The 15,684-nt window shown below is 40.5% G+C and overlaps 1 protein-coding gene across 6 annotated transcripts in view; it reads left to right on the top strand.

The window, feature by feature from the left end:
• The window catches only part of Dlc1 (deleted in liver cancer 1), a 385,446-nt gene that overhangs the window by 126,025 nt on the left and 243,737 nt on the right, over positions 1–15,684 (top strand). The gene's annotated exons all lie outside the window — the stretch shown is intronic.

Raw genomic sequence — 15,684 nt, 5'->3', positions numbered from 1 at the left:
ATGAAGTACTGCGTTTATTTCTTGATAATCATTTATTTGTGCACATTGTATGCAAGCACTGCTCAAGAGGCCAGAGATACAACAGTCTCCTTGGGGATAGGTAGAAAGTGGAACAGCTAGACAGCTCTCACTAGGGAAAGCATGTGTGGGATTCTTGCAATGCCTAACTCAGCACTGCAAGAATCAAGGAAAAATGACGCACAAAACCATGTGCTTACTAGTTAAGGTCAGATGAATCTACTATATAGAACCAAGGAAAGAAGTTTCCAGGCAAAAGCAGTAGAAATGGGAAGCTCACTTGCTGCACCTTTAGAGAATAGCAGTAGATCAGTTCATTAGCATCAGTGTGTCTCCTAGCTATGACAGGTAGAAAGAGAGGGAGGGAAGGAAGGAGGGAAGGAGGGAGACGGAGACAGAGACAGACACAAACACAGACACAGAAAACAGACAAAGGTAAAGTATTTTATGAAAAATATCATGCGAATGAGGTCAGAATACACAGACATGGAGATTCTGGAGAAGTAGATTGATTTGAAGGTGGTTTTAATAATCTACATACAAAATGGTGATGTCCTAATTAAATTTTAAGGGGTACAGAAGAAGAAGTATGGATAGATTGTAAAATACATTAAAGGATTACTGTCTCTATAATGAAGTAATTGTTGTATATATAAAGTAAAGGAGAAGCAACATAGATTACTCAATGACTGAGCAACTGGAAAATAATGCTATCAAGATAGGGAATGTCTTTCCTCTTTCTTTTCCCTATTGGGAACAATCTTCAACTTCCATTTTCAGAAACCTGTCCTAGTTTTCTATCTATTGCTGTGATAAAACACCATGACCAAAAACATCTTGGTGAGCCAAGGGTTTATTTGACTTAGGCAACCCAATCACAGTCTGTCCTAAAGGGAAGTCAAGACAGAAAATTGGGGCAGGAACCTCGAAGCAAGAACTGAAACAGACCATGGAGAAACACTTCTTACTGCCTTGCTCCCCCAGCTTGCTCATCCTGCTTTTTTATACAACCCTGGACCACCTGCCCAGGCAAGATACCACCCACAGTTTATCCCATCCTACTTCAATCATTAATCAAAAAAAGTGCCTCACAGCCTACTTGGCTGGAGGTATTCTGTCATTTGAATTTCCCTCTTCCCAGATGATCCTAGTCTGTGTCAAACTGACAAGAATCTAACCATCAAGGACCCCACCTCAGACAAGACACTACACTTGGTTTCTATGATGTGACCGTACTATTCTCAAATGTAGAGTCTATGTCAATGTATGTCTGTATTGGCGTAGTAATGGGAAAGTCAGGATTCTCTCATTCTTACCTAGTCCAGCTATGCTTTCAAAAACAGCAATTTTGTAGGTGATGCTTTAGAAGAGGCTGCTGTCCTTTGAATTCCATTTAGGCCAGCCCTGATTGCCATACTAAGAAGTCCCAAGAATGCAGGCAAGAGAGAAACAGAGCTTTGTTGGGGAGCCAGAAAAAGTACATTTTGGTGACACGAGATTTGTACCTGATTTCAGCCCCACAGGAAAGCAGCCCTACAACTGAGTTCTCAGTCATTGAACTTCAGTAGGTTTAAGCCATGTATTTCTTTTGTTTTTTGGTTTTGTTTTGTTTTGTTTTGTTTTGTTTTGTTTTGTTTTGTTTTGTTTTGTTTTGTTTGTTTTTCGAGACAGGGTTTCTCTGTGTAGCCCTGGCTGTCCTGGAACTCACTCTGTAGACCAGGCTGGCCTCGAACTCAGAAATCCACCTGCCTCTGTCTCCCAAGTGCTGGAATTAAAGGTGTATGCCATCACTGCTCAGCAAGAGTCCTGTTTTATGGAAAAGTCAGACAGTGACTAAACTGTTTAACTGTTTAAACTGTTAAACACACATGCAAAGCTCCAAAGAGAGTTCAAGCCTCAGGTGCTATCCACAGATAATGACTTTAGACAGGTGATAAATATCCAGTGCGTGAAGAAGAGACTGAAAGAAGCCATGGTAACAGCAGCACTGAGTCAGTAAGTGCCTGTTGAACTTCTGTTCTATATCAAGTAGTATATCAGTGTGTGAAGTTGACCTCAATAACAATAAATGAGACCATGAATTCCTAGAATTTTAAAGCCCATAGTATATAGGAAGATACCAAGCCATCCAAATTAGTATAGAATTCAGTATGTTTAATAATTGAATGCCCTCATAAGAATGGATGATGTGCAGCCTTTTAGAAAGAATAAGCAAAATGAGCTTCATGGAGAAGCTGACATCAATATTTTGGGTAAAGCTTAGAAAGCAATGGTAAATGCTGTATGTTTACCTGGGAAGGAGAAAGCAGGTGTGCTAAATAAAATAAGAAAGTCACGGAGCAAGAATCAAGATTATAAACCATTCAAGGCCCCATGGACCATCCTCAGCTTCTTCTGTCCTTCCCATTCCCAGCTGTGTAATTATTTTAGTTAGCATGTATACTTGGATATGTTTCATGATGACATTTTAATAATATATGCCACCTACCTCTTTGTCTGCCACCCTCACAGGTCAAGGGCATTGGCTTCAATTCTGCATGAGATGAGATGAGGCCAGGGGAGAGTTCTAAATAGAAATAGCTCATGGTCTTACTTGCATCTCCAGGGGACAGAGTGTAAGGACCAACCCACAGGCACAAGCAGTGATGACAAGCACGAGACCAGTTAGCAGACAAACATTGTAGTCCAGAGAGATCAGTAGCTAGACCAATGTTGCTTACATTCTAGGTACAATTTTTAGTGGGGATGGGGGGAGGAGGGGGGAGTGGGATACAAGGAACAAGGTCAACTATGGTCTATGGGAGAAACAAGTTGGATGACTTCCAGGTTTCTTCTGGAGCTCCTAAAAAATTATGAGGAAAAAAAAAACCTCCAAGGAAATGGAATCTGAATGCCACAAATTAAAGGAATGTGTTATTTCAAAGAACTAAAACACCATGGTGCTTGAAAGCAGTCTTTGTGCTTTTTAAAAGCTAGAGAAAAACCATATGAATAAGACAAGGACCAAAAATTGCTCATTTGGTTTAATAAATAACAATAGGGAAAAAACACCCTTTGATGATTATGGTGAAAACAATTGCAATATTTATTTATTTATTATTTAATTTATTGTTTTATTATTGGTCAAGCTCTACCTCCAAAAAAGTGTTGAGTGTGCAACATTATGACAAAATTTATGGTTAGCTTAAATAAATAGAATGAACTTATTAGAAGCTCATTAAATCTACAAGTCTAGGGCTGGAGAGATGGCTCAGCAGTTCAGAGCACTGACTGGTCTTCCAGAGGTCCTGAGTTCAAATCCCAGCGTCTACATGGTGGCTCATAACCATACGTAATGGGATCTGATGCCCTCTTCTGATGTGTCTGAAGATAGCAACAGTGTAGTCACATTAAATAAATAAATAAATAAATAAATAAATAAATAAATAAATAAATAAATATTTTTTTAAAAAATCTACAAGTCTATCCCATGCACCTAGCACAATGGGACACCGACATTTCGCACATGGTTCAGGTCTCTAGGTATCTATGCATTGGTAAGAATGCATATGTGAATGAGAAGAATAAAACAATCTCACAGCATAGTCATGGTTACCAAAAGGAGTCTGTAGAAGAGGCTTCATACAAGAGAGTAGAAAGATCCCTCAGATGAACTCCAGCCAAGAAACCTGTGACCCGGTCAAGAAGCAGAGACTTTGGTCTTGAAAGTTCTGAGTCTTGTGGAGCCAGCACCTTGCCAGGGCAAAGTCTATGGCTTATAACTTGCATCCCCTCTACGTGAGCTCTTTGATTTTCTTGCTTGAACGTGAGCAGAAGAACACAGACCTTAAGTGAAGATGATGCTCTCCATCCACACCTTTGTATAGGCCTCCTCCAAAGACATTGTCTTCCTGGGTTTTAGAGTATTCATCTTCAAATATTGGACCACCATTCATGACCAGCCTACAAAAAAAAAAAATCATGAGACTATTGACTCCATGGCCTTGAGAACCATGATGAACTTGACCACTGGATCAACATGCTTAGGCACTGCCCATCTTACAGTAGGTGCTGAAAAAATGAAAGTACAGTGAACCCACAAAATAGATAAGCTCAGAGCCAGTCTCTAGACAGAGCACTGTGGAATCCATGTGTTCTAGCTGCCTGTGTTAGAACACTGGCATTACGGTAAACCTGGTTTCGGGCAGCTCTTTGGACTAGCTAGAGAGATGTCTCTCCCGCAAGCCTGTACTTGTATGGTTTCCATGCAGTCTACATTCGGCTGAAGTATAGAAATTGATCTGGGTTTGGTCCAAATTCACCTGGCTGAGGGGTTGCTTTACCGGATTCATCCTGCATCTTAAAGTCCTGGTGTTTAAGGCTTCTCAAAAGTCTGTTCCCAGCCCCCACTCTTTGCAGGAGATGAAAGTGTTTTTCCAGACAGGCCTGCTGTGAGTGACTTCATGGAAACGAATAACCTGAGTCCTTGTGTGCCTCTCGCGTGGGGGAACTCCTTATATTTATTTATTTTTAAGAATAGACTGGGATGTAGACGTTTCCATGACCAGTTGAGTCATTTCTTACAAAATAAGAATTCTCCTTTTCGGTGAGACATGCCTAACATTCCGGTCTTCCCACTTCAGTAGTTATGTGCTACTAAATATTCGGTGGAAATGACACATGTCTGGAAACCTAGAAGGAGAGGCTGCTGATTGGGGAGTACACAATGAAGGTGTTGTATGTGGTTAAATGAGGAAGGCAGACTCCCAGATCCGAAATAAAATGACATCTGCGACACCCAAAGCCTCTGGCACGGGTCCCTGTAAAACTTCAAAGTTTCTTGAGGTTTTTTGGTTTTTTTGTTTTTTTTTGTTTTGTTTTGTTTTTTTGTTTTTTTGTTTTTTGTTTTTTGGTTTTTTTTGTTTTTGTTTTGTTTTTTTTTTTTTTTGCTCCCTGATCACACCTGTAATAGAACCATCCAACTTTCCAGAGCATTTGGAAAATAGGATATACTGAGATGAACTGTGACCAGTAGATACTCCTCGTGGAGAGCTCTCTATGAGTGGGCACTGAAGGAATGGGTCAGCTTTTCACACAGAGCCCTAGATACCGAGGAGGCTGACCCTGACTTACCACAGCCTACAGTCCAGTATACTTCTCTCCCAAAGGGAAAATGTCATCAACCTGACCCAAAGTATTTCTCTCACAATGTGTCAACAGAATGGTTTCTACTTTCAGGATCTCTGTAAGGAGTAGTAAGAGGACTGGAGTTGTGAAATGGAAATTGACATGGGGATTAGTTTGCTAAGGATTATATGAAATGGAATGCAGATTGAATCAATACAAACTCATTATTGGAACAGGAAGACATTTGTCCCAGTTGAAGAAAATATTGAAAGTGTCTGAACACAGATTTAGTGTGTGCATCCAAATGTGGCAAGAGTTTAATGCTAGAGAAAATATGAGATGCATCTTGAACATGGGGAATTTGGCAAGTCTTATTTAGGAAACTGAAAGAGTCTCAGATGATAATTAGTCTTTTGACAAGATAAAGTATAAATGAGTGGGAATTAGATAAAAGAACATGAATTAGAAATATGAGGGGGATTTTTCTTAATATGTGAGTTGTCTACATAAACTTAGAGTGGAGAAATAACAGATTTTGGTTCATTCTTGAAAACTTTTCAAAGAAGCCTAAATAGCATCTGACAATTTTAAAAGTCACCTGTCTCTAATCCAAAGAGGATTCTACACAAGCACAGAGATTTCTGTGCCAGTCCTCGGGGCTACAACACAAAAGGTTTAGAAGTAGCATTGTACAAATGGAAGCTGAGAGCAACCGTTTGACTGAGATAGAAGAACAGCATAGGGAAGTCAATCCGAAGAGGAGGTTAGCACACTGACTTCTGGCAGATGTTGGCATGTCATCCAGGAAGCCAGGACAGAAACTTTGATATTATTGTCTGTTCTCTCTCTTCTCTTGTGGGGGCAGGAGCTGTGTCTCGAGGGTTGAGCACTGCTTGCTCTTCCAAAAGTTTTGATTCTTTCTTCTTCTCATGCTTTTGGCTCTTTCCTCTGAAGCTAAGTTTAACAGGAAATTGCCCAAGATCCTGACTGAGAGTTACGGGAGCAAAAGACAAGGATGGGAGCAGAGATGTCAAAATACACACAACCGCACATCCACGAGTATATATGCACATCGGGCATACCTCCCTATAACTCTCAAGTTATGAGGAGCAAAGACACTACTGCAGGAATTCCCTTCCATTTTGAAAGAGCTTCCTGGTGCCCAGAAAGGGTTAAGGAAGGATACACCTTTGTACCTGATTGTCTTCAGCCAAGTAAAGCAAAGCCACACATGCACGCAGCCTTGTTCTTGACTGTTCAAGTTGTAGTTCTGCTGCCAATTGTGAAGGGTTCCAAGCAAAACCCATGTTGCAATCGCCGAATATTGAGAAATGTTTGAGTTCGCTTGGCAGGCTAGACAGAGATGGTTCTGCAAGAGACTATTGGAAAACAAAGGTCTAAGAGTCTTTCTCATGGTGTTTTAGTATTTGCTGGTGTTTGTTTGGTTTGCTATTTTATTTTTGTTTCGTGGAGAGAGCATGTGAAAATACTTTAACCAATGACCTTAGATTCAGTATCATAGCAAAAGAATTCGCATTAATTTACTCCTCACCTCTCCCGGGCTTTTAGTATAATAGAAAGAGGGATGTTTTTTCAGAAGAAGAGCTAGGGTCAATTTCTACTTCAGTTTTATGATCTGGGGAGAATTAATTACCTGAGTGTCAGCGCATTAATCCGTCAAGTAGGGGTAATTGTATACTAGGTAGCTTCAAGGTTCGCAAGAAGTCCGAAGACTAAATGTAAATGCTTAGCATTCCTTTTGTGGATGACAGGCTGAGTTCTTACAGCACTTGCTTAGAGAACACAGTGCAGAAGCAGTCAGGAAACAAGGGCACTGCCCTCAGGGAGCAAGTATTCCAAGCAGCAAATCCCCTAACTACAAAGAAACTCTAAGGAAAACATCAAGTTGCAGGTTAGCTGTGTGGGTTGTCATTGTAGATTTTAACAAAATTAGGACTTAGAATTGACTATAAGATGGTCTGGTTGATGTTTAGGTTCTACATAAATGTACAGGTTTACCATCATGGTTGAGTCCAACACTAATCCCATGCCTTGAGTAGTGTGGGACTGGTTTGCATAGTGCTGAATAAAGGACACCAGGCCTCATGAAAAGAGAAAAACAGAAGTACCTACTGGAGAAAGTAGACATGAGCTAGCTAAGCGTATGATAGGACAATTTACAAAGGCCTCTCTGGGACCTTGGAATGCTTATCTGATGAGAAGCCAACTTCATGGATGAAAAGAGCCAAGAGAAGAGAATTTCAGACAGAAAAATATCCAGGGCAAAGACAGGAGACAGGAAAGACCATAGAATGCTTTAGCAATGGAATGGGATCCGTGTGGTGGTCCACAGAGTAACAGCCAAATCATACAGATGTGGAGGCAGACATTAGGGTAAGTGTGAGTTTTGTTCTCAGCACTGTGCAAGTGTCTTTTTCTTCTTCCTGTTGATATCTTAGTTCCCATAACTCTGTTAACATCCATTTGATAATTAGGCAGCAATATTGGGGGACAGATAATTTAATCTCATATTATTAACAATATATGTCCATACTCAGAAGTGGAAAGGATGTAAGCTAATAACCGAGGTGAACAGACTACCCTACCCGGGATCCATCCCATAATCAGCCAGCAAACCCAGATACTATTACATACGCCAGCAAGATTTTGCTGAAAGGACCCTGATATAGCTATCTTGAGTGAGGCTATGCCAGTGCCTGGCAAATACAGAAGTGGATTCTCACAGTCATCTATAAGATGGAGCACAGGGCCCCCAATGGAGAAGCTAGAAAAAGTACCCAAGGTGCTAAAGGGGTCTGCAACCCTATAGGTGGAACAACAATATGAACTTACCAGTGTCCCCTAGAGCTCATGTCTCTAGCTTCATATGTAGCAGAAGATGGCCTAGTTAGCCATCATTGGGAAGACAGGCCCCTTGGTCTTGCAAACTTTATATGCCCCAGAACAGGGGAATGCCAGGGCCAAGAAGTGGGAGTAGGTGGGTAGGGGAGCAGGGCAGAGGGAGGGTATAGGGAACTTTTGGGATAGCATTTTAAATGTAAATAAAGAAAATATCTAATAAAAATAAAAGAATTCACCTGGAATTCCTGGCTCATCCCTGACATCATTAAACAGCTAAATCTGACACCATATGTTATAGCCTGTCCAGAGGTTAACTGTACCATGTCGAGTATGCTAATTTCACACTCTTGTCCCCCACTAAGAAAATTTTCCCTAAACTAGACTTTGTGGTACTGTGGGTCTCCAGTTTAACTAGACAGCATCTAGAAAGCCACAGGCTTTTTCCTGTTCAGCCTCTAAACTGGTGGTTCTCAACCTATGGATTGTAACCCCTTTGGCAAACATTTATCTCCAAAGATATTTATATTACAATTCCTAATAGTAGCAAAATTACAGTTATGAAGAATTATATGGTTGGGGATCACCATATCCTGAGTAACTGTGCGAAAGGGTCACAGCATTAGGAAGATTGGGAACCAGTGCTCTACAGCCTATAAAGTGGCATTGCAGTCACTGTCTCCGGTTTTTGTCTCAACTTCTGAGACATACTTAAGCTACATACTGCTGTTGAGTCTCTGCCTTGTTGACTGATGCAAATTAAGCCATTTTCCTCCTTCAGACCATGAAGCTGCAAAGAGCTGCTATTCTCTAAACTGTTTACTGGTTAACATTCATTGAATCCAACTGCTCTTTAGCTTGGGTTTGATTGGTTGGTTGGTTCGTTGGTTGGTTAGCTGGTTGGTTGGTTGGTTGGTTGGTTGGTTGGTTGGATGGATGGATGGATGGTTTCAGGAAATGCCTTCTTCCTTTCCTTCACTCATTCAAAAGTACAATAGTGTCTCATTACTTAAATTTACACTCTCTACTCCTCTCCCCCAAATCATGGCAACATTCATTTTTAATGTTATGTAAAATTTTTGTTTTTGATAAATAGCTAAGTATATTTTGAAAATTCCTTGAAGAATTTTGCAAAAGTCCTTGGATAACTGGAAATAGTCTTGGGTGTCCCAACACCTGCCTTAGCAAGGCTGTTACAAGCAGATGTCAACACTGGGGCTCGGGTTGAAGCTTCTTCCTCAGGAGCTGTGCTTCCCAGCACACTTCACTCTCTCCTGATAATCAAGGTTCACAGACTGCGAGCAGAGCTGCAGGTGTGCAATGTCAGTAGAACTGGGCCTTTAGTTCATAACTTTAGCCCCACATCTTTGAACTAAGTCCCTTCTGCCAGGTTTGTGTAGCATTGCCTGAGTGTAACATTATCCCATAAAGCCATAGTGGTGGTTTAAGAATACAAAACAAGCCATTGCAATTGCCAGGGGTTCCCAGTGAGCTTATGAGGCAAGCTTTGTAATGAAGACTAGAGGAATGAAAATAAGAAATGTTTTAAAATATGATCTGTAACTGTTTGGGTTTTATATGACAAAATAGGCTTTTACGTTTCAAATAGTTTTGTTAACAAATACCTTTGAAAATTCATAAGCTCGTCGGGATCACACACCATGAATTTTAGTAACACTTGACAGAAGTGCTCAAGTGAAGAAAATGAGAAGGACTTGATGTTCTTCAGTGATTGGGTTAGACTGAGAGGAACACCTTCATGTCTCTCTGTCTTCCTTTCTCTTTGTTAACATATGCATTTGGCTCCGGCTTCACAGCAGTGTCATGCTCTGATCTTTAGGACATTGTCATCATGTGCTTTCTGGTGGGGTTACTTGGGAAAGAAGAGCTGACAAAAATGGAAGAATATTTTGATATATATGAGTGTGTGTATACACATCACGTAAACATTTGTGAACGTACCACATAAACATTTATGAATATATTTCAATATGCATGTATATACATATATAGTACAAGAAATATAGAAAACAATTTATTAATAATCTGTATGGTAATAATTAATAATTTATACTTTGTCTGGTAAGCAGAAAGAAAAGAAAAAATACTTACCCGGAATAACAAAGGACTTTTGGTTCTAAGTAAGAATACCAAAAACATCGCCACCCCATTCATTGTTCTACATAGAAGTCATATACTGGAACCTTGGCAGTTTCATCCATTTGTAGGCAACAAAATGGATATTTCCAGATCACAGTCAGAGTGCCCATGAAATCCTTCAGGTTGTCTGTTTCCAAATATGTCTAGAATGGACAAAGGCTTGTGATATCAGTAGCTTTGTTCCAAAAGAATTTTAGGTAAATGTGAGAATATTTGTTATTAAGAAAAATGTTGCAGGAAGACTAACACTTCAGGTTTCTGCCTAAAACGTTCTAGAAGGTTCCTCTCATTAAAGATATTATACAATTTTATGTCATTTTGAAAATTAAAGGGAATTATAAAATGAGATACATGATTTGTGAGAATGTGTCTGTATCTTATGAAATGTGCATCACAAACAGAATTTATATATTTTAATTGGATGTTTCTAATTGCTTGAAAATATTTTCAACAAGTTACAAAATGTCTAATTATTAACTCCAGATATTCATGCAGCTTTGGGAGGTGCCGATATTTATCGTCTGTCTGGACTTTCATTAAGTAGTCAACAAATCTCTCGCTAACCTCTCAATTATTGTAATTGTCAAAGAAGAAAATTCTGAAAACACAAAGAATGGGGATCCGACTCATGACATGAGAGTCATCTGTCTTAAAACTTTATTCTGAATTTCACAATTCTTGCTACACCATAAGGAAACTGCCAAAAGCAATAAAGTACAGAAGCACAATAAGAATGTGCCAGAGTTCAGGGAACAATTGTCCTGGGTTGAGCTTCATGACCTATAATCTGTTTAGGTCATCACTGACTACTATATAAAGCATCCCACAACGTGACCATGCTCATCTCTCACATGCTCCATTTGAAAGCCAGTATTTAACCAGGAAGAATTGACTTTGGGTGCTGAAGAGTTGGGAATCAATTGAGCCAATGATAAATGAACTAGTTTCCTCTGACATGCTCTATTTGAACCATGTGGGTATCAAACAGTGGATGAGGACATGGACTTTGCATCTAGGCAGGATTGTATGTAGCCACTCTGGCTCATGACTGTGAATGCTTTGTCCAAGATGACTTTCTGGAACTAGCATTTTAAGACTCAAGTGTAATCTGTGAGAAGATCGTAGCTGGTCACATGATCTTCTGAAATAAGTCTAAATTACTGGTTCACTAAAAAGTTAAATCTATCATGCGGGTCTAGTACAAGTGACTACCAATGCAGGATAGCTGCTGTATTAAAAGTGTTCTACACTTTACTATAGAGAAGCTACAAGTGTAGTAGAGACTATGAGCATAAAACTTAATTATGAAAACTAGCAAGGTGGCTCAGCAGATAAGGGTGCTTGTCACTGAGCCTGACAACCTGAGTTCTATCCCTGAGCTTCACATAATAGAGAGAACTAACTCCCTTGACCTCCATACTCAAACCATGTTTTCACATGCATACATACAGACAGACATACAGACATACAAACATACATACATACATACATACATACATACATACATACATAAACAACTTTTAAAACTGACTATAACATAATTTGTAAAGTATAATACAAGCCTTAGGAAAAATACTGAAGAAGCGAGAGAGGAATAATGAAGTCCCTTTGGTGGCATGTCAGGAGAAATGGTTAAACATTGAAATATAGCTGGCACGTAATTCACACAGTAGGAATATATGGTACAGGAAAAGGAGCGACAATTTGGCTGAAACAAAAACAATGGTCAGATTTGTGGAGCACTGTCTTGCCGAGGAATCCAAATAACTTTGGGTCTTAGCAATGGACTTTCTTCACTTTTCCAAGGAGGGTTGGATTAGGCAGCTTCTGAGTTCAGGGATAGGCCTAAAAGTCTAAATAAGATTGTGCTAAACCTTCAAGAGGAAATAGCCATATGGAAGCCGGCCAGATGATATCAGTTCCTATAAAGATAATACTAACTCACTGACTATTCCATTTTTTTTTTTTAGAAAAACCACTTCCTTGACATCAGCACAAAAGTGCTTAGATGAACACTTAAAAATGTCATTTTTTTTTAAATGGGTCAGTACTAGTTTGGCTTACGGATCCCAAAAGAATAGCTTTTGGTTTTGAGTAGAATTTCCCAAGAGGTTATTCTAGAGACTGGGAAGATGGCCTAATAGGTGAAGTGTTTGCTTGCCACAAAAGCATGAGGATCCAAGTTCAAATTCACAGCACGCATGCAAAAGCTAGATGTGGTGGCTGTGCCTGTGCCCCCAGCACTGGTGAGAGGTGAGAAGGAAGACAGACAGATCCCGGAAGCCCATGGACCAGCCAGCCTAGCTGAATGGATGAGCTGCGGGTTCAGTGACAAACCTTGTGGAAAGACACCCAACATTAACCTCTGGCTCAGGCGTGCATACACACACACACACACACACACACACACACACACACACACAGTTTTTATGTTACTATAACATGATTCCTCCCATAATGCATATACTAAAGCCCTCCCCCGCCACGTGACTTGAGTTTGAGTATGAAAATAAGTTTCAATGAAGCCTTAAGGTAGGACCCTGATATGATATGTTAGTTATTAAGAGACACAAGCACTCTGCTCAACACCTTGGACCACATTTCCAGGAAAGGTCATGTGAAGATGCAGACAAGGGTGACATTCCCAAGGCCAGAGAAAGGGCTTTTGCTGAACACTGAACTATTGTCTCTTGGTTATAGACTCCAAGCCTCCAAGCACATGAAAAAAGTCCTTTTTCTCGTCCATCCACCCCATGATCTCTTATTATGCATCCCACATTGGTGGAGACAGATGATAACAGAATGCACTGTTTTCAGCAAGGATAAACTGTTTATATCTATCAAGTTCCAGTATAAAAGCCCACTGAAACATAATTATAATATTTTGAACATGTGGGTTATTTTTCCTATATGGCAGTTATTGGGTTCTAAATTTAGCATGATTTTAATTACCCATACAGCAATGTGATAATATCAATGGTCTTAGGGTTGCTCTCTTGTTATTCCATTTGGAACCATGACATTGATTGATCTAAAACATTTTTTTCTTTCCATGTATCTGAACTTTACCAATGAATTAAGAATATTTGGCATTCAAAATGAGCAAGCAAAAAAAAAAGTGAAACACAATCACTCTTTTGTGTAAGATCAATGATTTTTTTTTCAACCAAAGCAAGCTAATGAGTATACTGCATAAATGAATTTCAGTCCACACAAGCTTAGGTTAAATTTTTTAACTGTGGGCTGGAGAGATGGCTCTGTGGTTAAGAGCACTGACTGCTATTCCAGAGGTCCTGAGTTCAAATCCCAGAAACCACATGGTGGCTCACAACCATCGGTAATGAGAGTTGATGCCCTCTTTTGGTGTGTCTGAAGACAGCTACAGTGTACTTACATATAATAAATAAATCTTTTTAAAAATTAAAAAACAAACAAACAGATAAAACCCTCATTGGTTAAAAAAAAAACTGCTAAGGGCATCCTGTCTACTACTTTTTCAAATATCCTTGGTAACTGATGTTACCATCCACTCAGTCAACACCTACTTATTGCCAGATACAATGTTGAACACTAGAAATAGACAAAGGCAAAGAGACTGAACTGCTTCTCTGCTATCTGTACCCCAAAGTCAAGCTTATAAGATAACAAAATTGCAAAAGGTTTGCAGCTATGCAGCAGGTTAAAGACTGAGATAGGAGCAGTGGAGGCTGCTGTGGGTGCTGGTAAGAGCACCTAACTAGTTCTTTTGGCTCTCGAGAAATGCCTTAGCTAAACGAAGCCTGAAAGGAAGTTATCATATCTAAGGTACAAGTAACTATGTCAAGTGTAGACATGTTATCTAATAGAAATTAGCCAATCAAAGTCCTAGGGAATGTGATTATATATTACACAGTAAACATCGTGTTGAAGTCTCAAAGGATAGAGCACAGCCAATTAGAGACTCAAAATACCTGGAGGGGGAAGCCCAAAGGTTGACATGGAAAAGCAGATATTGGTGGTAAGGCAAAAGACATCCATAACATAATTTACTTCAACCATCGTCACAAAGAACATCAGCTACAACATCTACTTCCTGGGTACAGAATATGAGGAGGTCATAGGTGCTGGAAGAAAAGTCCTTTTGCTACAAAAACACAGAGTGATGGGCCATGAGATTTTTTGTGGTTATGAGTTAAAGCATGTTTTCTTCTCTGACTCACAAGAACTTCCACACTGTAGTTAAGAGAAAGGTGTTCCTACGAGAATCTGTGTATTAGCTTTCTATTTCTATGACAAAATGCCAGAGATGATCAACATAAACAGCTTCTTAGGCTCACAGTTTTGAAATTATAGTTCATAATCCACTGGCCCTTGTTTCAGGGTCCTCAGAAAAGTGTGACATCATGACTGTACTGTGACAGAGGAAGAGGCTCAGTTCACAGCAGCCTGCTGAGGAGGAAGTAGGGAATCTCATTTCCTCTAATGAACTGTATTTCTTCCATTAGACTGCACCTTCTAAAGAGTCTATCATGCTCCCATATTACAACAGGTTTAACATTTGTCCAAACCACAGTATCTAGCTAACTACCCTGACCATCCATCCATCTCCCTTCCTCTTCAAGGAGTGTCTAGGAGAAACAGGTCTCCCATGACTTGACCTTTGTAACCTGTCTGGTTTGTAGCCTAATAGGTCATCGCCTCTTCTAGCCGTATTTTAGGACAATATAGTCAGTGTTAACAAGAACAACTAAGCCCTTCCAGTCAGCACCAGCACCGGGTCACCTTGAACTCGGAGTCAGCGGACACCTCGAGGTCCCTAGAGGACTCTCCACACGATCTTAGGACCTCTGGTGAGTGGAACACAACTTCTGTTCCATTCCAATCATGCAGGACCTGAGACAGCATTAGGGAAGCAAAAAACCTGGCCTGACCAGTGCCACAAGTCCCTTCCAGTCAGCGCCAATACCAGGTGACCTTGGGCACGAAGTCAGCGGATACCCCCAAGGTCCCTAGAGGACAGCTTCTGGAGCAGACCCTGTTTCAGGCTCCAGACATCCGGTCACCTTCCCTGCCAGAGGAGAGGTTTCTGCCCACCCGGGAGGGCTTTGCCGGAGCACCTGGGGGAGCCATCTTGGTTCCCGGGTCCCTCTGAGACTAGTCTGCACAGGTGAGAGTGTGGACTACAGAAGCTAACAGCTTCTAGGACAGACCCTGTTTCGGGCCTTCATCTTCTGCCAGGAGGCAGGTCCAAATGCCAGATATCTGTGCACAGTCCCTGCAAGAGGAGAGCTTGCCTGCAGAGAGTGCTCTGACCACTGAAACTCAGGAGAGAGATGGTCTCCCAGTTCTGCTGATAGAGGCTAACAGAATCACGAGAGGAACAAGCTCTAACCAGAGACAACTGTAACAACTAACTCTAGAGATTACCAGATGGCGAAAGGCAAACCTAAAATCTTACTAACAGAAACCAAGACCACTCACCATCATCAGAATGCAGCACTCCCACCTCACCCAGTCCTGGGCACCCCAACATACCTGAAAAGCTAGTCCTGGATTTAAAAG

Source organism: Mus musculus, chromosome 8, assembly GCF_000001635.26.
Source record: "Mus musculus strain C57BL/6J chromosome 8, GRCm38.p6 C57BL/6J".
NCBI classification, from domain to species: domain Eukaryota; kingdom Metazoa; phylum Chordata; class Mammalia; order Rodentia; family Muridae; genus Mus; species Mus musculus.
Note: the sequence above shows the minus strand (reverse complement) of the source record. Positions and strands in the feature narration are given on the sequence as shown.